Source organism: Rhea pennata, chromosome 10 (assembly GCF_028389875.1).
Source record: "Rhea pennata isolate bPtePen1 chromosome 10, bPtePen1.pri, whole genome shotgun sequence".
Taxonomy (NCBI): Eukaryota; Metazoa; Chordata; class Aves; order Rheiformes; family Rheidae; genus Rhea; species Rhea pennata.
Genome location: NC_084672.1, coordinates 5,152,539 through 5,180,113, shown reverse-complemented (window position 1 = coordinate 5,180,113; position 27,575 = coordinate 5,152,539). Strand labels below are relative to the sequence as shown.

General features: G+C 40.6%; 1 long non-coding RNA gene across 2 annotated transcripts; it reads right to left on the bottom strand.

Annotated features, from left to right (window-relative positions):
* Positions 1-146: 146 nt before the first annotated feature.
* On the bottom strand, positions 147-25,648 carry LOC134144685 (uncharacterized). Of its 2 annotated transcripts, none has more exons than XR_009959449.1 (3): positions 25,563-25,648; positions 19,888-20,727; positions 147-1,639 (listed from the first exon to the last, which is right to left on the bottom strand). It is a non-coding gene; the product is annotated as an uncharacterized LOC134144685 (long non-coding RNA). The 2 variants fall into 2 exon arrangements; XR_009959448.1 differs by lacking the exon at positions 25,563-25,648 and adding an exon at positions 21,281-21,374.
* Between the last annotated feature and the right edge of the window lie 1,927 nt (positions 25,649-27,575).

The following is a 27,575-nucleotide window of genomic DNA, read 5'->3' as shown; positions in this document are numbered from 1 at the left end:
GTAGGTCATAAGCTCATTTCACACGGACATATATTCCTATAATTTCTTCTAACAGTGTAATGCAAAAAGATTCTTACATTTAAAATATTTATCATATTAACATAATGTTAAATCATCAATATTTTACATATATTTACATCTAACATGTTCATTTATAGGCAGACATAAATATAAATTTATCAGTATGTGTGCATATGGCTGTAACATATGATTAATATATTGTCAGCATAATCCAAAGGCTCAGAACCATCAATTGTACAGATAGTTAGTCCTTTATAGTCATGTTTCCTACTGCTATTTAACCTTTTTTTCTTCCTTTCCTCCCCTTCTTTCACAGTTCGTCTAACCCATACTCCCTTCAGTAGCCTGCTTTTAAATAGCAGGCAAGGTTTATGCAGTGGTGACTGTGCTTTTCTACATATTTCACAATAAGGAAATAACAGCTCTGTTCTCTGAGGCTTCTGGGTACCAGAGGAATATAAGTAAATAAAAATGTTCCTTTCTGCCAGTGATCCCCAGATGCAGATAATAAAAAGCAGCCCTCCAAGTAACGCTCTTGATTCATCATCCAGCCGTAGGTGTGGATCTAAATGTACCATTTCCTGGCACACCAGGAGTCCTGTATGGACTAAGGATCTGTCATGTGTTCCTCCTGTCCACCAGAACAGGCATGAGGGCTTGACCTTATCAAAAAGCATCTGCATGGCCAAAGATACAGAGGTGTCCGGCATATAAATGAGTAGTGTCGGTACCATTGCACTGTTGACTTAGATTTATGATACAATCTTATTTTGTGTGCTTATGGCCCAGCCCTGAAAATTTTTCTGATGTGAGTGATTCTTGCTCCTCAGAATAGTCCTGTTGACTTCATGCTATTCTCAGGACTACCTGCGGAAGCGAAGTTTATAGTCTGACTCATGACTCCTTTCTGGCCCTAAGTACCAGGCTGACCTTCTAGGAGGTTCTTTCGTGAGATTACCAAAGTAGTTGCTTCTTCTCTTTCTTCTTCCTCCTTCTCTCTTATTTTCTCTCTCCTTTTTTCCTCCCTCCTCTCATGATACCTGCTTCTCTTTTACCAGCTCTTTAATGTGGACTTGGAAACGCTTGTGGCATGCACTAAATACTTCCAGACTGCCTTGGTCCGAGGTAGACACCTGTTTTATTTCACAGATTCTGCTTTCTGAAACCCCTGCTTGGCATTATATCCTGGGAAATAGCTAAATTTATGTAGGCTTAGCCTCCCTTTTTGGAGGTTTCTCCTGTGTTTTCTCCAGTGAATAAGTACTGAAATACTACCATAGCATGGTGCTACTATGTTGTTGGTGACTGTATAACAAACCCACTGCCAGCAAATGCCCAGATCATGCTTCAGTTCGGCTGAATGAATGTCTAGGATAGAGCCGTGCTGAAAGCCATGCACATACCTAGAGATGACCCCTGTCTAAGGAATTAAAATACTGAACCAAGAATTTGTAATAAACTTTCTAAAGGATACCAAACAGATTGCCCTCTTCTCGTTTTTCTTCCTCTCTCCTTTTCTTGGCACTTGGGGTATGACATCATGTTTTCACTTCATAGATAGTTTTGTTCCAGTGACATGTCAAATGATTGGCTGTTCTCTTCCAAATAAAATTCTGATCTGTCATTAAAAAATAATGAAAAAAAGTTTCAAGTTCTCAGCAGAAAAGTTTGATAAAAATACTTCTGTTCTGTGTAACGCTTTTCACAGAGTTTTCCTTTATTTGAAAATATCCATATTCCATCAAAAATATTTCCATTGGATAATTTTTCTCACAGCCTTTTATTCAGTATCCAATCCTGCTAATGGTTACTGAGGTGCAACATCTGTTGACTTCAGTCAAAATTGCACCCCAGTAATTGGAAGCAGAATTTGGTCTGTTAATTGTAAGGTATGTTAAATGGACAAAATTTTACATTGACTAAAGTGTTAGTCTTAGCAGCAAAGCAATCCTCTAATTTAATCCTTCACTCTTTCCTATTAAACATTTCATATTATTTCATTGTTTCATATTATACATTTCATATTAAACATTATGAAATGTTTAATAAGCTGCAGCTTAATGGTACGGGCATTTGCTAATCAACATATTTCTCAGTCAAAACACTTCAGTAAACTATTGTTAATAGGAGGTATACATTACTGTTTACATTACTAGGTAAAAATTAAATTGGATAGAGAATGTAAGCAGATTATTTTTTAGAGTCTTTTTTATGTTTTGCTCTTTTTTTTAATTGTTTGATTTTACACGTTAAAGAGAAATGAATGCTATTTTTCTTTTATATACTTCAGGTATACCATGCAAACGTATTTTGCATCCAGTGTTTAGGCTCCTGAGACACAAAAAAATACCACCTCCAAAAGCAGTATTTTGTGAGGGTGCTGATACAACTTCCTTTAGGTCTTGGACCTGTTTGACATGTAATCATACCCAGACTCAAACTTGCTTTTCAGATGTCTAGTGTCACACATAAGAAGCTTTACTTTTACATTTTTATATAACTTCTCCCCACCAGATTTGGTTAAGTATATGTTCTTAAAATATTAAGAGTTTTTGAAACATGAGCATTCTTAATATAAATACATACAGTATATATTCATATTGTTTAATTACACATTTAAATTCGAATTAAATTTTTACTTATATGCTAGTGATTTTACACTTTCTTGCTGTTCTTTTATTCTTAAAAAGATTTGAGTTTGTTTCATTAATTTTGTGATTAGTATTTTCAGATTCTACTTTGAATTTTTTGCCCCTGAGAAACTTCATATTTAAAATGTTCATCTGTACTTAAAAATGTAAGTAAGTTGTATGAATGTATTTCATCTGAGAAAAGTATAACTCAGACACAAAATTGACAAGTTGCCTGCACTATGTTTGCAACCAGCACCTGATATATTGAACGTCTGCGGGACAAAAAAGTGACTAAAGTAGTCATTCCAGGATAAATTACTCGAGTTTGGAGAGAGTGGAAAAGTACATTCTTGTATCCAATTTTATGAAACTAAATACTTTTGGTGCCTGTTTTTGAAGATTTTGGCATGAATAGAAGAGTTCCCAAAGAACTGTGGCTCTATTGAACATATAAATAACTTTTACTTAACAGAAACCATTTTATTTTGAAGTGACAAAGATCTTACGCCTGTTACAAATATTTTAATATAAGCAAAGTTGTAATCTAACTGCATGCTAAAAAAAATATTTATGTAGAATCTTTAAGCATTCAAGTAGACCCAAATCAGTAGGGTTAGTGAAGTTTTATAAGCATCTGAAACATAAAGCCTTTGTATTTGTACTTAGATTTTTGCCAACAGCAGTTTCGTACTACTGCAGTGAGAGACTCCACCATTAGTGACATTTTAAAACAATCAAACAAAGTATTTATTATCTAATTCATTATACATTTTAATTACCAGTTGTGGTAGCAGACTTTCACAGGAGCTTTTTAAAGGTCTTGACCTGTTTTAAATCGGTGATTAAAAATATATATACAGTTCCAATTATCTTTGTTTTAAATTGTTCCTTCTAGATAACAAGTTATTTCTCTGAGCAGTTGATTTCCAAAACCTCAGTTGTATAACTCTATTGAACCCCAGAGTGCTACCCTGGCAACTATTTTTTTATCTAAAATTTTGCATTAATAGGCAAAACCACAGGTCTGCTGTGCAAGATTCATGTTGTGGAGTTAAATACTGGTCAGAAAAAATGTAAATGGTACTGTATCACAGAACAATTCACCAAGCTGTTTAAAGCTGATCAAATTGTGTCGATCGGTCATTCTAATAAAGGGGGGGGGGGGGACAACAATGAACGTTGTGAGGAATGAGGACGGGACATGATTTTTCAGCAAGAAAAGCTTTCTTGGCTTAACACAGAAATATACTCTGTTAACTGAGTCTTAAAATCAATACGCTATGAATTAGCAGTCAGCAGAGAACAGCCAGATGACATGGGGAATATGATTCATTTCTGAGAATGACTAAGATCTCAGGCAGCTTGTTTTGAAGAATATTTGGAGACTGTGAATAGAGTTAAAAGAAATTCCTTTAATTTGATCTGGAAGTGGGTTTATGACAGACGTAAAGCACTTGAATTCTACTGAGGATTTCCTCTTGTGCTGCAATCTTCTCGACTCCATTCTTTACAGCTGTTCTTTAAGTACTAACTACTGAGCCAGACAAGCTAGTCCTCTTACACCTTAATGCATGAAAATGAAGTTTCCAGCTCAGAGCCGAGTAATTAAATAACCCAGTGCTGACGACATGTTGATAATGAAGTGAAAAGGAAAGGATCCCTAAATAATCACATTCTTTTCCAGGGATTTAAAAGAAAATGTATTTTGATGTTTGCAGAAGACACTCAAGCATCTTACTCTACCTCTTTCCTTTTTTCATTTCAGCTCAAAAATTACAGTTTGTTCATCAGAAGCACAACATCCTTAGGTGTTCTGGATGCAAACGAATGTGGATTGCCTTAATATGGAAAGTGACAGCCTCTGGCATTTGTCTGAATATTAATGCTGAATTGGATGGAGAAATCATTATGGCTGATGTTTTTCCTTATTAAGTTTAAAATGTCAGAAGCCTGAGTTTAAGTTTTCATGACACCAACAAATGTTTTTGTAATTTTTCTTAATCCTTAAGGTTTCAATTTAAATTCAAATTACCACTTTCAGTCTGTCTAGGAACTTCTGGTTTTGGTGGGCTGGATGAAATCTCAGTCTCTTTGAAATGGGGGCAGAATCCCATTGTCTTAATTGCAGCTAATGCCTTTTCTTTTGTGCATAAATCCTATCTTCCTCTCTTTCACATTTGGTCATTGAGGATAACATTTTCAGAGGAGCTCGTGGCCAGTTTTTTGAGTACTTACAGCTGGGGCCAGATTTTCAGAACTGCGTCCTGCAGTTCTCACTATTGTGCTTACAGGCAGACGTTCAAAAAAGCCCTCAATCTGTTGAATGCTTTTGAAAATTTGGCCGCATATTTCCATGTCGGTTTTGGAGCTGAAAATTGTGCCCTAGTGCGGTGTGTCTGAGCTCTTTTTTCTTTTTCTGCCCTTAAAGGACATATCTGCAATTTCTAGTGATGTAGGCATCATGACTGCAAGTTGTTGGAGAGCTCTGGAAATCTGGACTGTGTCATCTTCCGCAGACATGGGTCTTAGGGGCAGTGAAAGACTTTGGCCTATGACTAGCCCCATCAGTCAGTGGTGTGCTCTTATATTCCATGAACTTACAGCCATGCAACCATTCTGAATGTGGGTGCAAACTCACACTCTACTCTGTTTAGAGCTTAAGTGCCTTACTCTTAATTTTCTAACAACGCTTATATTTTCATTCCTTAGAACAAATGCCATCTATTAACAATGTCCTGGTTCTGCAAGTGCAGCAGTGGCAATTGCTGTAGTACACCTTCATTGAACCCTGCAATGAAAAGGAAGCTCTGAAGGCTGGATTTAAGAGAGGGATGAACTTGAGATCAGAGAAACAATCCTGATGGAGCAGAGGAAAATGAACAACTCCTTGTGCAGAGACTTGAGAGGACACCATCCCTGTAGGCGGTAAGGGAGTACAAAGTGAAGCAATGTGCTGAGAACTGGGAGGGAAATTCTGGATGTCAGTCAGAGATTCATAACTCAGTAACCTCAGTAGGAAGTCTGATAGGTACAACCACAATAGCAGAAATCTCTCCAGCATATGCATGATGCTTTTGAGCATTAATCTTTCATTCCTCAGTCTTCTCACATGTAGAGCATCATGCATTCTGAAATGGGCCTGAATTGCTGTGCTTGGCATAAGATCTGGCCCCTGGAGGTGCTGATTACTGCTGCAGAGTCACTGGACCTCCCACATCAAACACATCAGTCCTCCTTCAATCCCACTGGTTTTGGTGCGAGTGATAGCAAGTTTCCAAACTGTAAATTCTCTAATACAAGGCCTAGGGGTTGCCGTACGCATGCAAAATGTCAGCTGTGCTTTCAGGTTAACATATATGGAAGCATCTAAGTGATTTAGAAGCTTAAGTCCCCAGCAATTTAGACTTCTGTGCAGTCTCTAAATTGCTTTGACTTTCCAAAAGACCAGGGGTATTCAGATGTTTGTTCACTTCTAAAAACATTCCCTCTGGTGTTTAACGAATAACAGTGCATTTTCACTTCAGTGGATGGGAGTGGGTAAGAGCTCACTTTCATGAGTATCATAGAGGATAACTGAAGGCCTGCCCTTATTCATTTCATTTATTTTGGTAGAATATATACAAGGTCTCGTTCAGGACTTCTAAACTTTCTTGGTTTCTTCAGGTGCCTGTTTGACATTTTAATTCTGTTTTCCTCCTCCTTTTTCTAACACTTGAACTTCTAATTTGGGTTGGGGGGAAGGGGAATGTCTGTTTCTTTCTCCTTTACTGCAGTAGAGAACAGGGGATGGAAGCCAGCTTTCTCGGACTTTCATATTCAAAATAGCTATAAATAATTAGTTACAGGGACCTAGCTCCCCCCTCTCTTTAAGGCCTAATTTAGGTTCTTTATCAAAATGATTTAAAATGCCTTTCTCAGTAGGAAACCATATTTCAGAGCTTTTATTTATTAGGCTTCTCAAAAAGTGTGTTTTTAATGCACATCCTGACTTTCTGCCAAAACTGTCCACTGAAACATTGGGACTGGAGCAACCCTTTGTATAGGGAGTTATATTTATTAGATTTTTACATATTGATACAGAACGATTCATCTAAATAAATCATGCACAGAATTGGCACATAAATCTTCCATTCGTCACTACTTGCTGTACTATATTACTATTCTGACAACCTTCCCTCAAGTGTAGAGAAACTTTCTTCTTAGTATACTTTTCCCTAGCCCCCTTACTGTGTAAATGCTGTCAATAATTATCCTGGGCTGTGTAGCTTTTTTGTTACTGTGTTTGTTGTGAGAGGTACGAGTCTGGGTTGTAGACTTTTTATTATTTACGGACAAGAAACTCTTACTGTATTCTAAAGTAGAACGAATAGCCCTGAACTTTGCAAAATGCATGAGTATCTTCAAGGAGGAAACCAAAGTCAGATTTCCTGGTAGATGGTCGACTCTCTGAATGTTTTAGCATTATGCGCTCATTATGGCACGGAGAGGAGATTGCTTCCTTCTGTTTTAAGCACAATAGTTCTTAGGCTGGATGGCTAGTTTGAGGAATATAATTTGCTTAAGTAGTTTCAGGACTTTGAAGGTAATAAGTGTGTGTATGTGTGCACATGTGTGTATGCACAGATCAGACCCATCCATTCTGCGCTCCATTCCCCCACTCAGATTGTTTCCTCTTCTCGGAACAGAAGTAAGTTGCATATAAGACAATCTGGCCCTAATTACTTTCAGCAAATACAAAACCATAAACTATATCCTGCATGGGTATGATTCAGTTTATCCCTCTGGCAGTTTACACCAGTGAAAGCTCTAGCTGGCTGTATTTTGAGTACCTCTTACTATGAATCCTGAGGATGTGACAGCCTTCTCTAAAAGCTACACTTCAGTCCTTGCCAGTGATGGTTTAAGAGCTGCTGGTTTTGCAAAAGGGCTTTATAGTACTGGGACCATTACTCCAGAAAGCTCTCGTGCTTCTGACGGAAGGGCTCTGACATCCAGGTAGTACTCTTGAAAGTTCAGAGTTTTGAAACTGGGAGCTCTGTAAGAAATCATTACAATAAAAGGTAGAACAGATTCTAGCAAGTGTTCAGTCACTCAGCATGGTGCCACTTAGAGGCAGAAGACCTTAAAACAACCAGCAAGATGTCTGCAGAAGAAACCTCTGCTACCAGCTCTCGGCACTCTCTATCCTGTCGTTTGACACTTTTCATCTCTGGTAAGTTCGGTGATGGGTTGCAGTAAAGGCTCGGTCAGCTCTAGATCCTGGGCACTGTTGATGAAATTCAGTTCAGATGTTGTGTGGGAAACAGCTTACTTGTGCAGTGCACCAAATAAAGTCAGGCCTCAGGAAACACTGTGGGCTGCTAACTTGCATTGAACCATGCTGTATAACCAGTCGCTCCTCATCTGATTTTGGCTTTAACGTAGGAATGGGTAGCTGGTGCAGACATGCCTGTTCAGCCCTTCCAGTCCCTCTCCAGGGGCTCAAGTTTTGGAAGCCAGGGCCTACAGAGAGGGTTTCCAAGCATAGAGCTTGGGGAGTCAGTGGTCGTGGTCATGGGGGTACCAAGGTCTCTCTTCCTGTGGGAGAGCAACTGTGAAAGTGACTGGAACAATATGGATTACACAGTCCTGAGAACAAACTTGAAATGACCCTTTAAATGTCTCTTTAAAATGTCTCCTGCTGTCTGTGAAGCTCAGAATACCTCTAGGCTAAACACTCTTTTTACTCTAGCTGGACTGTTTAAATTAGCAATGCCAAAGGCTCCACATGCAGAAGAAAAGACCAATGACACATTCAATTCATAGATGTTACAAGGTGATACCTGCCACCCAAACCCATTCTTTGATAAGTAAAATGGGGCCAGTCCTTTCTTCTAACTATTAACTAAGGGGCCACAGACATGCTTTTATTCTGTAGAAATACGGAATATCAAATTAAGTGCTAAGCTAATGGTCATGACTGAAACATCAATATCTTATATGGAGCTGTTTAATTAGAAATAGGGAAACTGAGGCACAGAGGTGTAGTGACTTGCATGAGGACCTCAGTGACACTACTGTAAGTACTGGCCTCTGACTGGCATCTAGCTGTCCCCATCTACATCTGTCGTTGGAACTGCATTTGGGAAAAAAAATAGAAAAGGAAACAATCCTCTTGCAAAAGACCCTCCTTAAAATGTCTGTGCCTCTTGGTACAAATTATTCTATAGGAAAAAGGGGTTACCCCGGTTCTGCCCATTGTCAAAAAGTGTCTCATGTCTTACTGGCAGTTCATGGTTTTACTGGTAACACTGTCAGATCTCCTTCTGTCCAACTCTATTTGTAAAAGGATGGTTAGATTTATTTGGAAGTTCAGCTAGAAGTGCACTTGAATAAGGAGAATTTAACTCTGTATTTATTACTCTTCATGTTAAGTAATTTTATTCATAAAAGGAGTAAATATATTCAGCTAAGAAGCAGTAAGTGCCCCTAGTAATTTTAATAGAAGATGACTCTTAACTTTTTTTCTATTTAACACTCAAAAGCATTGGTAACAATCTATCTTAATATATATTTCATAAAATGGTGGCAGTCTTTTAAAATATATTTAAATTTGCTACAAACAAGCAAACAGATTTGTCTAGATGGTAAACAAAAATTCTGGTTTCATTTTGATTTCTTTTTACTTGAAATATATGTGAATGTCATAAAGTATTTCCATGTGCTTTAAAGAATAATTGAAGCATATGTACCCAAAGTGTAATACTTTTCATAATAGTTTCAGACTAAATTATCCATTATATGGGACTAACACATAAAAGCCTTTCTCTACATCAAGTGATAGATCAAAGGGAGGAACGATGGCTTGTCCACATGCATAAACCACACCTCTCAAATTCTGAGAACAAGGATATGCAGTCTGCATTTTAACTACATCTCCATGACATGAAACAGTATTCTTGTGTCTCCTACTGCGGGAGAGTCAGGTAGTCCTGGCTACAAAGATTTTCTTTTAGACTTCTCCCCTCTTTTTTTCATTCCATCTTCTGGATGACATTTCTGTGACTAGTCCCACGTGAATCTAATTTGAAAACTAAATTTTACTTGGTTCTTCACAGGGCAGTGGGGAAATCTGTCAGTGGGAAGTGTGAGTCTCAGTAGGTTTCATGGTAAATCAGTGACTGGTGCCCCAGTCCTCCAGCTTCGGGGATGCAGGCAGACACGTGCCCCTGCACAAAGCCCGTGCAACGTCAGCGGACCCAGCACAAGGACTGTGGCGACTGCAGGCTGCAGGGCGTATCCTGCTCAGTGCAGTGAGGCAGTCAGAGCAGGCTGGGTTTTCAGTGCCTGAGTCACACCAGTGCCTGCCTTCCTGTTAGCCCGAGAACTGGATGGCTTTAGTGGTTAGAGCACATGGTTGTGAGGCAGACTGTCTCTACTGGCCAATTTGCTGAGCTCAGATGAACTAAAAACTTCCTGTGCTTTCGTTTCCCATCTGCAAAATCAACGTGGTAATATTTCTATCCACACAGGAATTCACTAATTACTTAGTCTACTATGCTTTGCTTTGGATGGAAGCTGTTAAGGAGACAAATGCTATGTGTTACTGCTGATAAGCGCCTAAGGGATCATGCTAAGATACCGAACAGTCTCAGCTTTGGGGGTACTGTGTGGTGAGTTTTTTCAGGCATTTCTGTATTAGTAATAAGGAATGCAGACTACTTGGCTTAGTGACATAAAGATGTCCATGCTTGAAATTTGACTGCTTTAGAAGGTTGAAAATGTTTCATTTAAGTACATGCTCACCCCAAGCCAGTAGATTGGATATTATTCCAATTATTCACATTAGCATCTGATTTCCAAGCATTAGTGTACTACCATGATCAGACAATAAAGTTCCTTAAAATAACCTACGTTCACTAAAATGTAAATGAACTTTTTATTATTGTCATGGTTGCTAAAAATGTGAAGTGCGCTAGGGAAGTGGTGGGTTGAGGCACCAGAAGAAGAGGCTGTGATCATGGAAAGTTTGAAACTTCTCCTCTGATCATTTCTGACAGCTCAGAGTGGTTCTTCCACAATTGGAACCACTTGTGCTGCTTATTAATATAATGAAACTTATCCTCCAGCAAAAACAGAACCAAAGGTTGACACAAAAGTGGAGGGAGAGACTGAAATCTGATCTGGTTAGGGATCTCTTAAAGATGATGGAAGACTAATAAAATCCAGTCTGCTTCCTACCTCCATTACAACTCCCACTCCCAGTCTGTCTTCACAAGCTAAGGCGGAATAATGCCTCCTTCCAGAGCTAAGTCAAACACACAGTTCTGCTTGAATACAAATGTGTCTTAACATGGTGTTTTGTACCAGGGCCAGTTTCAGTAGCTTCCATAATCTGTGGAGTTCTTTCTTTTGATTTCTGTGGGTGCTGGATCAGGCCGCTAAAATGCTATTTATTTGTTCAGGAGTAGAATTTTTTCATGGAAAAAAAACCAAGAAATTTGTACAAAACCGATCTGATTCTGTGCTATATTCTTATCTATAGAGATTTTAGCAAACTGAAAGGGAACTCTTCAGTAGTAATACCAGCATATGACTGGGCTTTCCAACTTTGTCTTTAAGATGCTGTGGGCCAGCTGTTCAAAAACTCAGGATGGAAGACAAAATTTCCAAAGGTTTTCATTCTTTCAGGTGCTGGTGCCATTTAGACATGTTAGAAACAAATGGCTTTTCAGGGGACATTGTCATGGAAAGTTCTGAGCAGTTTTGAGAGCGCGACCTTCTGAAAATCCTGCCAGCTCGGACCACAGAGCATCTGAAAATCTTGTCCTGAACCCTTTGACAATCTCATTCCAGGCTCAATAACTACCTAACCTGTATCTTTAAAACCTCTACAACAATGCCTTACAAAAACCATTTCCTGTCTCAACATTCATCTTTACCTACATGTTGCCAGTCCCTTTTTTTCCCTCCATTAACTTGAACTGGGTCACACCAGGACACACTTCATCTTCAGATGCATCCCAAAAAAGAGCATGGTTAAAAAATGTTCCATAGTAGTTTAAAAAAGCTCAGTGCTTGGTACATCTTCATCAAGATAAGCATCAGTTAGGAACAGAAAAACAACATACATATACTTTTTTCCATTGGCAGCGGGTTAGAAAAATGTTTGAAACTTTGCATTTAGTATGATTCCTCAACACCAGGGACGAAATTATGACATGTTGAGTTAAAAAAATACCTTAATGATAACTAAAAAAAATTTTTTAAACCTTAAGTCTTCAGACTTTTCAAGAAGTAGTAAGGAAGCAGCTAAACAGAACTGTAAAGGTAAGCAGGGCAAAATGTCAGAGTCGATTTAACTCATTACATTTAAGTGGAAAATAAGGGATGAAAGTTTAGTTTAAGAAAAATTAAGGAAATACCTAGGAATGAGTTTACAAAGTGCAATATTTTTTCTCAAAGCCATAGGGTTAGCAGGTTGGTATCCAGCATCTGTGACTGATTAGGGGCATTTGAGATGGCAGGTGGCTTTAGGAAATGGAAACCTTACAGGGCTTTACAAATACTTTCTGTAGTTAGCCAAAGTTATTTGATTTATTCTTACTGGTTCTCAGTCTATAGCCTGGTTTAAAATCTAGCAACTTGTCTTAATCCATGTTAATATTTTCTTACAGACAGAGTGTTGTGAAAGTTCTCCAATCAGATTCTTGGAAGTTGCCCTGGAGAATAATAGAGTTACTGGGTTTACACTACTGAGGGCCGTGTTAAGGTGAGGAACATAAATCATGGCATTTAAAAATGCCAACCAAATCTTTTAGACAGTAATGAGATCAAGAACCAGATCTGATCATATTTGCTCCTGACAATTTTAAAGACACCTATAATTCTGTGTGCTTCCACTCTGTGTGGTCATGTTGAAACTGCACATCTGTATTAAGCAGCTAAAGCCAAAAAAACTCCAGACTACGAGGCAGGCTTACAGGGTGTAGCCTGGTTGATATACACAACTGAGTATAATGTTAAATAAAGAGGGAAAGCCAGACTTGCCATGCATTTTTTCTTTGCTGTGGTCAACAGTACACTAGCTCCACTGAGGTTACACAATATGCAAGGATGCAGAAGAGGTTATGGTACTCTTTTGGTTTGGACTGGAACCAAAACTGAGCTCCAGGCAGGAGAAAGAAGAAACATTTGGAGGAAAGAATCAGACAGGAAAGAAACCCATGGAAAATGGTTGGAACTGCTTCACAAATCAAGCCAATATGTAACAACTGGCTCCTTACAAAAATTATAACAATAGGTAAAATAGAACTTGCAGCTGAGAGTAGCATTTCTGTAAGATGATTCAGGGCAGGTGGAGTTAAAATTTCAATTAGCCTTCCCAAATAGCATTCCTGAGGAATAATTCAAGGAGCAAATATAGCGGAAGCCCCAACACAAGTTTGTTATTTCTAGAGAAGTAAAATCACTTATCGAAACCTTTCCATTATCTGATATTGTAAAACCACTCCTGCAGTGCTGAGATGTTATAACCTCAGCACTTCTCCAGATCTGTTTCCAACTATAGATTGTGTGTGTATATGTTTGTATGTTCTTCTGCAGCTTTATTTTAAATCTCCCTTCTGCAGCTGTTCGCTCTTCTGATTTATAGGATTTTACTAAGCTTCACATAGCCTTTTCTTTACTAAGTATATTTTACTACTTTGTATTTTTTTCCCAAAGAAATAGATTTTATTGGACAGTACTTCACACATAGCTGCATAACGTTTGTCTTAGGGATTTTGTATTTAACCACTTTAACACTTTTGTAGACCTGTGGAACTCTGCAAACACTGCGGGTGAAATGCCCTGAGCTTCATCTTGCATGCTTTGAACTAAGCATGGTGAACTTTGCCTAGTTACTCAGCTGACACATGAACAAGCCATTTGCAATTCACAGAGCAAGAGAGAGGGCCTGATGCTGCTCTTAGCAAAGCCAAAGGAAATCCTGCTGCTGACTGCGGCAAGACCAGCAGCAAAATCATAACAAGCATTTAAGATGATATTTCACAAGTATAGTAATGTGACAGTCATAATGAAGTGGTGGCTTTTCCAGAGACGGTCTGGATTAATAGGGTCTTTCCAGCTAGCTATTCTTGAAATGGATTGGAAGAGGTAAAAATAAATAAACAAAATGTCTGTAGATACTTTCCTGTTGACAGGATTTTTATTCATAAGTACGTGTTATATTTTGAAGTCCTTTTTTTTCCCATCATTGTCATCTTCCCCCCTTTCTTGTAGCATGAGTAATCTAATTTTTCTGCATAGCATGTTGCAGTTTGATAGACAGGTCTCTGAGGGATGCCTTATGTGTCAGCATCAGTGAAAAACGACTTCTGAGGTTGGCTTACGCCCCTGCGAAAGCTTGGAATCCAGATCACCCCAGAGTTACCCGTTTGCCCCATGCCTCACTGCTGGATAATGTATTCATTTACCTCTGGCAAGAAAAAAGAAAGTGAGATCCTCCATCGCATACTGATGTCATGTGTAAGAAGCCATAATTGGGACCGGTCATATGTTAAAGAACTGTAAGTAAGTAAGTTGCTTGTGGTTGTCTATATAGATAAAGTTCTTCTCTCTTGATCTACACTACAGACATCATGTAGTCAGAGTACATGTAAGGTTTGGAAAGCTACGAATTCAGACATGTATTTCACAACAACCACCCAAAACATATGCTAGTAAGTTAGAGGCTCCTGAGTCTGTCTTTTTTTCCAGGATCTGATCATAATGGCAGGAGATTTTTATTTGATTTCATTGCTACTTTGTTTTATCAGTAATAATTAATGGTACGTGCTTTAATTATGGACAGAGATTTAAAATCAATGGTTCTAACAAGAAAGCACTCAGATATCAGCTGCCCTTTTCTTTTCACAGGCAGATACAGTTAGGGAAAGAGTGATACTTCATTTCAGATGTGTATATATTAAAGCTTTATGGCTTAGCTTCCAAGAGGAGTCTTGGGGACTGTGGTTCCCAAGTTTCATGCCTCATTGCCTCCTTCCAGCAATACACCCTAAATAATTTGGGTCCTGACTATTTCAAATCCTCCTGTAAAGCCCACTGAATGGACAGGAAGATTTCCAGTAACTCTCATATGTTTCCAATTAGGCCTGTAAGAGCACTCCTGCCCTTTCTTCCTGCTTGTAATAGCTGTAGAAGTTACTAGGTCTACCGGGTTTAGTCAGGGGCTTTGGATCTGCCACTGACTTCTGTGAAGTTGGACAGTTGCTCTTTGATTTAGCTTCCCTATCTGTAAACAGGACTGCTAATAATGATACTGTCTATCTTGGAAGGCATGGAAGAGATGCTGAGCACTTGAGATAGATAAATGCATCATGGTTGCTGCCAGTGACACCAGAGCTGAATCTGTAGATACGGAATAGAGCTGTATTTTCTGACCAGTCATCCCATTTCCAGGTAGGAAAATTGAGCTACTTCTGGTACAAACTCACTATATTCCATGTTCTTAGCATTTAGTCTGCAGAAACGCAAAGATGAATGGAAGAATTTGATGCCTAACGTTTTAACTTGGCTTATTAGGCTTCACAGTAGCTTGCAAATAAGTTACATCATTATTTGACGCACTCTATTCCTGACATACAACCCATCTCTCATTTAGCAAATTTAATTTTGCAGGCTGTGCACATTTTTCATGACAGTCAAGATGCAAGGAGATACATCTTTATCTTAGAAGGCCACCAGCAGCAGAGATGCTCTTAGAGGAGTCTATTATTGCTGGTCTGTTAAGAGTGGGAACCCATGACAATTCTAGCCTGAGGTTAGACATCTATGACATTAGGCATAGCAGCACTAGCAAACTTTATAACTCTTAATCACTGCTGTATTTCCCGGCAACTCTCAAGTAATAATGTTGGTGGATATCAAATCTTAAGTACATAAGACTCAATTATGATCTTGCAGAACACGGAGGCTGCTCAAATCCAATCCAGACTGTGAATTTACAATCTGCTGTTTACCTAAAGTTTATAGAAAGCACTTGACCTCTTCTCAGTGGCATCCATGTGGAAACACTCAACAATAGAAGCCTTCCTTGGTTTTCTTAGGAAATCACGTTTCAGCATTTTTATCTCCTCTAATTAAGGTCAGTGGTCATGTACTCCCACCTTTCTCCTCACTCTGACTCTTCCGCTAAAATTGCAGATACTTGCCCAGTTCCAGTTACCTTACATGAAACATACTGGGGCCCAATTTGTGCGTATGTCATTCCAGTGAGGTGAATGGAGTTGCAAAGGTTTGGGGCTTCACTGAACCAAATGCATCCTAACATATTTCTTCTGGGCCTGTCCAAGCATGGAGTTGGAATAAGCCCAGACAGGAGCTTGGCTGTGTGTCTCTGTGGCATGGCAGGCCAGTGTGTTTGGCAGGGACTCAAATGGAGAGGCTTGAGCACACGAAAGGCTGCAGCTGTTTCCTATCGTTTGTATTCACATGCTCATATACCACAATGCTGAGCAGAGCCACAATGCTGAGCAGAGTCTAATAGAAGAAAATAAGGATGGCGATGGGGAGGGGGTGGCGATGGGGGGGTGGGGGTGGTGGTGGTGGTGGTGGTGGTGGTGGTATTGTAGCAAGTATAATTCCACTACGGTGCATGTCCCTAACAGAGGGGAAGGTGTGAGAGATGCTGAAGGAGGATGGCAGAGTATCAGATGCCTTTGCAACACTGTAGTGCTAATTGCAGCCGGGAAGGAAGGGTGTTGCTGGTAGACATCTAGGAGAAAGCCTGGGGAATACTGCACAATGGACTCATTTTGTCATTGTCAAAGAAACCTATGAGCATTTCACATCCTAGCTTCCCTGGAAAGATTCCCTTTGACTTCACCATGCTTTGACTCATGCCTGGTTTGTATCTTCATGGAAAACCCATGTCACCACTCAGTGGGGCTACTTGCAGGAATGCTGACAGCCAGGCCGAGGTCTTCGTGTTGCGATAGCAAGGACACATCTCAGCCCACAGCCCAGGTGCAGCGCACACCTCCCACTGAGTAACGGGCACATGGGGGTCTAGGCTTACAGTTAGAAAGCTCTGGTAACTTTTAGGAGCCATATACATCCTCATTCCTAATTACCTCTTTTCTAATAAAAAGAGAAGAACTCATTTATTATTGTTGAGTATGTAGCAGCTGTGACTGGTTAACAGTGAAAGTGAGAAGTTTATGAAATAAAATTCCATGTTGCTAGAAGTTATCCTACATACGTAAAAACAAAATTGGGCTGGGGATCTGCAGACCTTGGTATGTTCTTACATTTGTTGTCAGTGTTACACTCCTCCTTCCCTTTAGGCCAACCTGTTCTCATTTCTCACACAGCAGAATATCATTTTCAGAAAAGAGCAAATGCTGTCCTTTTTTTGGAAAGGAAAAAAAAAAAAAAAAAAGACAACCAGAACAAAACTAACAGAGTTGTGCCCTACGTAAGATTGTCTTGACCCTTTGCAAAGGCAAGTCTGCAAATCTGATCCTCACCTCCCGCCGTCAGCACGCTGTTCTGGCGTAACTTCGTTGCTCACGCTAAGCTCAGTAGTGACCATGGTGCAGGATCAGGCCAGCTGTGTTCCAGCTGTTTTCTTTAGACAATAACAGCCCTGAAACATGTTTTTTTTTTTTCTCATACTGTTTTTATAACTAGCTGGAAATTTTTACTTGCTTCTGAGGGCAGACTAGGGCAGCCTGTGCTTTTGTACAGTGGAGTAGCAGTGCAGGTTCCTCACCTCAGCTGCCTGGGAAGGACGTTGCTGCAGTATTCTGGCACTGGAGAGATACGTGTCAGACTGATCTGACAATCCAGAAAGATTGATTTGTCATGTAAAAGTACAAAGTTACTAGTTCTCAAAATGTTCTTTCGTCAGCAGCAGACTGACTAGTGCCACTATGGACCATGTGTAGTGTGGCTGCCTCACTAGCACTCCTATCCCAGGGAAAGTAGATGACAGGCCAACTTTTACAACCCAGTTCTGCCAAACCTAGGGACCAGTGCCCGTAGAAAGTCTGGCTGATACCAGCAGCATGCTGGAAAGGTACACAAGATTGGGTCTAACACTCTTCTTTTCCCCCGCTTTCTTTCATGGGCTGTTGCTATGAGAGACAGCATCCCAGGGCACTCAGTGCTCGCTCTGAGTAGTTTTGTTCTCATTCCTCCTGTCTGCCTCTGAGCACCTCTGATATTAGTTTCATGCATACGGGTCCTTTGGTAACCCCTTCTGTTGTGCAAAGCATGTGCCTCTATCCTGAATTAGGTAACCTGTTATAAGACTTAAGGAATCTCCAAACTGCTTCACAGGCACGGAAACCCAAATGGGTGCTGAATGGTTTCCTGACTCCAAGCTAGAGAGCATCTGTTTTGCATGACCTGTGCTTGTCTCTTGCTTTGTCTGCTGTGTCTTTGCAATCTGTCCCATCGTTTCTCTCTGCGGATTTTATTTCCTAGAGGCTAGGACAATTTTAATAGCATTTGGTGTTACTAGCATTAGGTGTCTGGAAGTTGGATGTCCAGTCCTTGTATAGTCAAGACAGAAAGATAAACACTGCTAGGCAACAGTTCATGCCACTTATTTTAGGCATTTCCAGAGTGTTTTATCCCATATTGAGACTGATACCCGCCTTTCCCTGCACCTATTTAAGAAGGCTAGATGACAAGCTTAGACCATGTGGCAAACTTCGTTTGGCAAGGTGAGATTAGTTCCCACTCTGCCCCCTCTGAATGCAGCCACTATGTGCATTTGTGTGTCCCTGGAAAGAGAGATACTAGTAACATCTCTGCAGCTCCCAGACTGAAGGCGTTGGCTTCCTGACTAGCCACATATTTTCTTCAGCTGGTCTCACATATATTGTACTTGCTTGCTTTTGATCTGTCTTAACTAGACAGCGATCTTCAGTGCCTACTTGTCGGGAGTTACTTAAAAGGAGAGCTTTTCCACAGCAACGTCGCAAACCAGAAGGGTGTCCCCAGTTCATGACATCAGGAGACCTTCACCATTGATGAACTGGATGGTCCGGCTTCTTTTGGTTTAGAACCAAGTCTTCCTCTGTTTTGTAAAATGACAGCACCCTCTTTACATAAATCGGAATCATTCGTAAGTAAGTGTATGTTATTCCTGGGGCCATCGTAACCACTCTTCTAACCTTTTGCTCTGGCAAAACTAATACATTTGGGAAAGAGGCCATAGCAGGAGTCAGCACCTAAGCAGAAGGCTCTGGCACCCTCTGTAAGGGTAGGCAGTTGTTGTGCTGTGTGCTGAGGTTGCTGTAAATAACCACAGCTGTCTGATGGGTCTCAGAAGAGCCATGTTTTTGGTCAGGCCCATCAAGAATTTGGGTGAATATTTTTTTCAGCTTGCTATTATAGCAAAGAAAGACCTCAGCTTGTGGTGAAGAATGAGAGAATTTTGAGGCACTGTGTTAATTAAATACTAGCTCTGCTAGTCAGTACTATTTGGTCTCTTCAGTTTTGCATGGGAGGTCTGGGGAATTGGCCGCCTACATGAATGATTCCCTTCCTTTCCCTGCTCTACGAGTAGGAGGAAATCAAGAGGTTTTAGTAACATCTTCCTACCCATCTCAGAAGAAGAAAGAAGTTAAAGCAATTTTTGATTTTTACATTTTCCTTTGGTGTCAGTGTTACTAAGTGGGAAAGACATGGGATTTGAGCAGCGAACCTATTGCCAGAACCACTGTCAGTACTTAGCAGAACAATTTAGGAAAACTTGGAAGATTTGTTTGCATCCCAGAAGGATCAGCTGAAAGTTCTGTGTTGCCACTTAAATGGAGAATAGTGCAGTAAGTATCAGAGATTTTCAGCCTGAAAGAGCTTAGTCACTCATGCCACAAGAAAGATGTGTCTAATTAAATATCAGACTCTTTCTCTATTTGTACCAGCTTCTGGCTTGCATTCCTTTTTCTTAAAACTAGAGGAAATTCCTCCATCTTCAGTAATTCTACAAATAAGGCTATTTTAGAGTTTTGTTTCCTCTGGAACTGAAAGGCAACTACTTTGGAGCCAGAACATAGCAACTGTTTGAAATCTCTCTGCCAACAGAGTAGACCAGTAAGAGAAAAAAATACAGTATGCCAGAAGCAAGCTACAGGGTGACTTTTTTGGTTGCAGACAAACTATTATCATTACTTAGTACCTCTTTTCTTTCTATGTAGTAGTGCTGGGTTACAAACTTCCACTTAGTTCTGTAACTTACCCTTTCTCTTCCTTTAGTCCTTGTTCAGTTTCTGCAGCACCTTCCTGCCTCCTTTTCTGGGAACTCTTCTTAGTCCTGCCAAGATTTAGTCACTTGGGACTGTTTAGACTTCCTCAGACCTCCTGGGATTTAAACTCCATCATCTTGTTCGTGAGTATGCAGTGCATGTTCTTCATTGCTGAGATGTGTGTTATCTTGTTCAGTTGCATTTAATTTCGCATCAGTTTGCACATTCTTATCCTGGGTTGAATCCTTTGAGATTTTCCCATGACACAATCTGGCTTTTGCTGTTCTGATGACACATGTTCGTTCTGTTGTGGCATCATCTACTTTATGGTTTCATCTCTTCTCAGGAAAATGGGGTTGTTTTCCAAGCTTAAGTGCTCCCTATTAGGATTTTCTGTGCCTTCACAAATTCGTATTGATGTCAGCGTAGGCACAGTCTTTTTTAATTGTGTAGGGATGAAATTTGAAATCCTTTCTCACTGAGTCTCTGAGTTGACTTGAGTGACAGTTTGCAGTTTGTGCCACGTCAGCTGGTTTGCTGCAGCTTGTTTTGTTCCTTCTTTAAGCCTGTTCCTACATTAACAAGGCTACATTTTAAGTATCATCCAAAGACTCGTCATGCAAATAGAGCAATGCAGTAGGTAATTCTTCTACTCCTCTTCTAGGAACACCATTGGGCAACTCACTTGATCTCAGTGTGCCTCAATAGTCCTTACATGACTGTATAAAATAATAATAATAATAATACCTAACTTTCTTGAGATACTGTGAGGATCAGCACACTAATGAAGGTGATGTTCTCAGGTATTTCAATAAAAAGAGGGGTCACAGGAGCTAGACAGAAAAATAAAGCAGAAGCTAGTAAGACTTTTCAGCTGCTAAGGATTAGTGTTCATTTTAAAATCTCTGGCTCTTGACAAATTGGGAGAGTTACTAACATGTAGTTAAAAAAAAAAACAGCCTCTAAGCTGAAATGAGAGTGTTAGCAAGTCTAACAGTGCAGCGTATAGTGTATGTTATCTCTTGCTTGGTGAAAAATCAAAGGCAGATTTCCAGCTGTGCCCATGAGCACTATTTGGTCATTGAACAAAGCAACTGGCACCTCATATCCAACCTACCAAATGATCACAGCCTGATTCAGGTGCACAAACAAGTGCAGAAATGAGCTCCATGCACAGAACTTGTAGTTATTCAATCAAGCCTTTAATTGTAAATGTTTTAAGCAAGGAATTGCCCTGTTTTATGAAAGTGTGCTCAGCATTACTCTGCCATGGACATCTGTCATTCAGCAGGCACCACCCAATAAAAGTACTTAAAATGTTCTGTTCCTCAATTAAAATATAAAACAGAGCTGTTTAGGGGCTTTTACGAGGTGATTTCTAGTTACCTGACAGATTTCCACACTGAGGAGCATGAAGCAGGATGTCAGTTTCTGATCAGAAGTGATTGCTTCACAAAATAGTAAGGCTTGAATTGTTTTTTCTTTTATGTTATTTCTTTTTCTTTTTAAATTTCAGAAATTAATAATAAAAATCCATGAAGAAAAAAAAAAGAAATCCATTCTCCAAAGAAAAGCTCAGAGCTGGGAAGGTTTGTTGCAGGTCTTGCACACTGTAATCCACACAAGGAAACAGCAGATCAGCCCTGGGTTTCTTGTACTCTACAGCTCTGGCAATGCTGAAGTAACATGGTTCCTCCTTGCCTGTATAATCTTCAAGGAAAGATGTTAAATTACTTTTAAAATTAAGAAGAGGAAAAGCAAATAGCAGCTAAACCCAAGAAAAGGTAAATAGCTAGCTCCTGGATTTTGCACACCAGATGCAAGGAGGAGGCTTTCTTCCTTGAACCAACATTGTTCAGAAATAGCTAGGAAATCTTACGTTAGCCCTTAACTCAGTCTGTTGTTTCTTTTCCTCTCCAGTATCAGCATGAGTTAAAGATGATGCATTAGCCCTAGCTGCAAATACCCCACTGTCAGTTCAAGTCAGATTTTTCATGTTATTTATATGGACCCTTTTGTGATTGTATTGATTATACAAGTGAATTCTCAAGTACTCGGCACTCAATATAGCCACACAATGGAGAAAAGCATCCAGGTTACCACAGAATTACACATGTGCTAAACGTACCAGGGAACAAGAACAAGTACTGACATGTACAATTCAAAAGGAAATCTTAAGAGCTGTGTTATTTTGTTGCAAGGCAGCTCTTCATGCTATTAAAATAAAACGTGCATTTTAATTTTCAAGGTGTAGCAACCAATGTTTATCATAGTTATTGTTAGCCATGGCAGAATTGCCATCTTCAGGCCACTTTTGAACACATCAGATATTATTCCATAATAATCCTAAATCCAGTTCAAGCCCCTCCCTCCCCTCTGTTCACTTTACCCTTTGCATTATGAATTCTGTGGGTAAGGACTGCCTGTTTCACAGGGGGCTTGGTATCACAGAAAGCTGGTTGTTGATCTCTGGATGCCTGCAGGCCAGCAATCTGTGCTACAAGTTACCCCTCTTAAAAAAAAAATTTAAAAAGACAAGTGGATAAAACTGATACAAGCATCTGTAATAAGCTAATTGGACCCTTGTGGGCAACATAGCAGATACAAAATTAAACAAAATATTTTACTGTACAACTGTACTTTAAGGACCATTATCACAAAGGAATCTGTCTGGATTTTTATTTTAGTTTTGTTTTGTTTAAAAGGACCTAATCATGGCCAGAGCTGGAGTATCACCAGTCTGTTTTCGTCTATAAAGAAAGGGTATTTTGCCTCTGAACCTGAGAAATTGTTAGAAGTTGGTAATTAGTATGACTTGTTAATAGAGTTTGGCTGTGATTAAGCTGTGATTGAGTGTGAGTTTGGTTCTTGTCAATGAGAATGCCTGTAAGGTTGAGAGATGTTTAATGAGACACCTGTTGTCAGAAGTACCCGGTGGGCTTTGTCGCGCCTGATTGGAATTTGTTCTGCAGAACAGGAGCGATGCAAAGAGCAGAAACCCACCGCAGCACGCGCAGACGGGCGCCTGGCTGCAGGCAGGGGCAGCATCCCTGCGATCTTGGCTGCTGTCTCAGCAGGAAGGCTGTCGCCGGTGCTGCCTGAGCAGTGTAAAAGGGCCCGAGAGTAAATGAAGGTAAGACCCACTGGGTACTTCAGTGCTGCTGCGAAGGGCAGCCCCTCGCCAGGCCTCAAGTTAGGGCTTGCCTGCGTCTCCAGTACAGTGTCATGCAAGCACAGCAGGGCCGTGCTCTCACACACGTGGGAGGCGGGCCATGGCCGAGCGTCACTCTGGGCAGAGCACCCCGGTCAGGGTCAGGCTGGCCGCCAGCCCCAGGCAAGGTGGTGCCTGGTTGGGTGATGTGCCAGTGTAACAGCTGCTGCAGCCCTGGCCACAGCGTGATAATCCTCCCCTTCCCAACCGTGCAATGAAGTCTGACTCGGGAGTGCAAAAGGCAGAAATGTGAAGTGTTAGTCTAATCACTGTGGGGTATTCGCCTGTGCCACTGTCCGATGGTAGCTGTGGGTGAAAGCAAGAGAGGGGATGAAGCTAGGCAGACTTAAGACCCCCCTTCCCCCAAAATGTCCAGCCTGCAATGATGCTACACTGCTTGGGTAGCCAGCAACGCTGGAGCTCTTTAAAAACTGACATGGAACAGATGCTTTCTGCTCAGCTCGGCCCTTATCCATCTTTCCCTTGTGTAATATTCTCTTATTCTTGTGCGTCCTTCTCAAACAAAAAATGTCCCACTGAGCAGTCCTGGTATCTCCTGAGCTATGGCTAGCAAGAAAGTTTCATTCAGAGGCTGTATTTTTTGTCTCAAAAAAATCAGCATAATTTCCACATCAGTTCATGTCATCAGTCCCTGCAACAAAATTAAGGCCTAATAATCACTCTGAGTGTTCAGACTGCATAGGTAGAAGATTTTTTTCTCCCAAAACGTCTAATAACCTTTGCAAGTGGCTGCTATTTGAAATACGCCTTAGTTTTGCATGTAAAATGACAAAGAAGCTGGCAGCGATCAACCCCACCACTTTCACAGCCTTTTAATATCTGAGAAATGCCTTAGCTGGAAAAAAGAGCAGAAACATCTAGGCTCATGTAATGCCCCTAAGGAACAAGCCATTGGCTTTGTGATGAATCTGAGCAACCACTGGATGGCATTGCTCTACACAAATGTACCTGTGAGCACATTCATCTGAGCGAGGAGACTTATCTCTAAAGAGATTAATTCAGACCTGAGAGGCTCAGGCCACAGTGACTTTACCATTCTTTTAAATAATATGCAGACTTCTCTTAGCTGTCTGGTTGTGATCTCAGGGTACAGAGTTGGTTAGAATGAACAAAGCTGACTTCCTGAAGCAAACTTATTAATGAGCCTCAGAACATTTTTCCTTCATTTTACATTACATCAAATAGCCAGTTTCTGATGGCTTTCCTTCCCATGAGAACAGAAAAGAAATAATTATTTCTAATTTACAAAAGTATCGAGTAATGCAGGGCAAACACTCGGTGCCCTTCCTAAATGCTGGAAACGTTCTGGCCAGCCAGCTCCCTGGGGCCCACTGATCACCATGGTGGGGCATCAGCTCAGCCTGTTTATCCTTATTATTCATATGTAGTGTGAAAAGATGAACTGAAGAAAAGAAAGAGTGTGTGCCAGGCATGTTCTGCTTTGCTGTGGACTCCAGAATAGCTAGGCCAGGCTATTATCCCGAGTGTAGTGCCTCTCTGTATGGCAGTGGCCTCTCAGCACGTGTAATACAACTCTGCCTTCTGCTACATCACTCATTGATAAGGAATCAGCTGGTGGCCAAATAACCTGATGTTCATATTTTCCCCCAGGGGTCTGTGTTTCTTTCATTAATGACACACTGTGTTGGCCTGGTTCTTTTAACAACTACATCTGGCCAAGCCTATCCGAAAATGTTATTGGCCCAATTCATTCCCCCAAAGAAATGTGCTGATGGCTTCGGAATTGCAGCAGGAAATTTTGAAATTGTGGCCCCACAGAAGGTGTACCTGAAGTGGAATAATGCAGTATTTGTGAGAGTCAAGTTTGAAGTCAATTGACAGTCATGTTGAGCACATACATCTTCAGACTAGGATATATCTTATCATCAAATGAGTATTTGTACTTTAGCTGTCAAGTAAAGCTCTTCTAAGCACTGATTACCTATTATTATTGCCCCAGTTTTGACTGACCTAACAAATTTAACAGTCATAGTCAATTAGAAAACTCCACTTAAAATTAGGAGTAAAATTAGGCGGTTGATTCAAAAGTTCTCCAAAAGCCCCTACAATCCCGGTTCTCAGTTCAGTACTCAAACCACTATGCTGCACTCCTCAGCTACCTTTTTCAAGTACTGGAGAAGCAGGACGTGTAGATCACTAGTGCAATAAATGTTACATTTCTTTTATGACCGCATTTGTCTCCTTTTTTCTGGATGCTCCTCCTAATCCAAACAAAAAGAAAACGGTATTCATCTTGAGCCGCTCAGCAGTCTGCTGATAAATGCTTCCTGCTGTCAGAAATGTTTAGCCTCAGTGGGAAATTAAGGTTACGACAGCAGGGGGCTGTTGAGAGCCAACTTCTGATGGTCACCACTTTGCTACAGTGACTGTAAGAGAAATCCAGGACAACTGGTGTTGATTAGTTGGTTACTCTACCTTTTAGGAACAGTTGCTTGTGGTTTCTTGGATCTTCCATGGGGAGACCTCTACGAAGCGACTCAGTCCTTTTATGTGAGCTCAGTGGTGTCAGCTTCTTTCTGTAGACTTCAGAGGAAAACGCAGTTTGTTTGCAACTTCAGCATTTCAGTGCTGTGATGGAACATAGGTGGGCTAAACCTGAGCGTCTGCATTTATTTAGCAGTTCACTCAGTAGAGAAGGATAAAGAATAAAAGGAAAGTTGCTTCCTGTTGCTCTTCCATTGCACAGCAGGTTATCGCTGGAAAATATCCCCTCGGGCCCTGCATTGACGTGGGTGACCAGGGTGCCCACTGCTGTGCTGCCTGCTGTAAGGCAGACCTAGTCAGGTAATCAGCACAGTGTGCAAGTTTGCACTGGATCTTTGTACAGTCAGGTCAACTTTCCAGGCGTCCAAAAAGTCAAGGTGACCTTGGAAACCAAAGGACAGTCCAGAACACTTCTGTAATTCAGAAAAATGAAATTCTAGACTAATTCCATTCCACTACAAAATTCTGAGGGAAAAAAAAGAACTGTATCTGCTGAAGTGGCTCATTCTGTTCAGTGGCACAATGTAATGGGGGATCTGTCACTGTCAGTGCTGCTCTCGTCTTGCTGAAAGCCACAGTGTCTTTCACAAGCACTAAATAAAAATTCAAGCCAGCTGTCCCACCTGCCGGAGCAGTTTCTATTCTGGGCTGTGGTGTGCCGTAGGTATTGTGCTTATTGATTAGCTGTGGCTCATTGTTCCTTGACATCGTTAGGGAATATTCTCCTGGTTAAAATCCCTAAAACTGATGTAGGCAGAAAAGTCAAAGCTTGCTGCAGCAGCCCAGGAGGGAACAGCTTTAATTGTGCATGGTGATAGGCTGTGGTTAAGTCCCCAGCTCAGGCCCTGGCAAGAGGCACTTGGGTACAAAATGAAAAGGAAGCTAAAAAATAAATCTTTTGAGAAGTCCAAATCACCCAAGTCAGAAAAGATTGGGGGCCTCCCTGACTCTAGCTGTCAATAAGGTGTTAGATAGGGGAAGATTAACACCCTTTAGCAATGACACAGCTGTTCCATTGAAGGTGATAACATGCAATCAGGGGAGGGAAGAGTCTAGCACAGAATAATGAACACAGCAAATGAATATTAGCAAAAGGGAACTTTTTAGCCCAACAAGCTGAAAAAGCCTCAAGCTGGTTATTTTAGTGGATATAAATATGGGAAAAGGGAAAAAAAAAAACAAAAAAAAAAACAGAGCCTTATTTTGCATCTGCAAAACAAGCTCAAATATTTATCCCTCTTTTTAAAGTCAGACTGGCTTCCAGGACAACAAAAATAGTGATAACATAGAGACTAAAGTCTCTTATCTGCCTTGGCAGTGAGTGTGCAGATAAACACAAAAATCCTCACCCTAAAGAAGGCATGTAGTATTGAATCGCCACATCTGAAAGCAGGATAAGTTGTGATAAGAGTAGGTTTTGGAAGAGGGTAGATTAATAGTAGAAAGAACCTGGTATTTTGCCCACTCCGGTCTTTCATGGAAAGGAATCAGAACAATGAATTGCTCCCTCTGCTGCTAATGGGTAAAGGTAGAAACTGTTATTTTGATAAATCTTCAGCTCTTCTGGTGACCTATTTGAGCTTACCCAATGCATCAGGATCTCTTTAGAGGAACTGCCCTAAAGAGATCCTGATGCATTGGGTAAGTAAGTTCACTTAGGTCATCCAAAAGGGGCTGCAACAAATCAGGCTGCTTAACACAGAGTTAAACTTGGGTGTTTTCTGCAAGCTGTGGGTGCAGTTTCACAGCCAGTGTAAGCAGACTGAAGGCCAGGCTGCCCCCAGCCTTGCCCCCCTCCACCCCATGGACAACAGCTCTTCGTCAGCCACGTGGAACAGTCAGTGTTTAGTTTCTGGCTGGATCTGAGCAGGATGGGGATGTCTAGCTAAGACATGGAGGAGTAGAAGCAAATGGGATCACCCCTTTAAGAAGCAACAGCAGCTT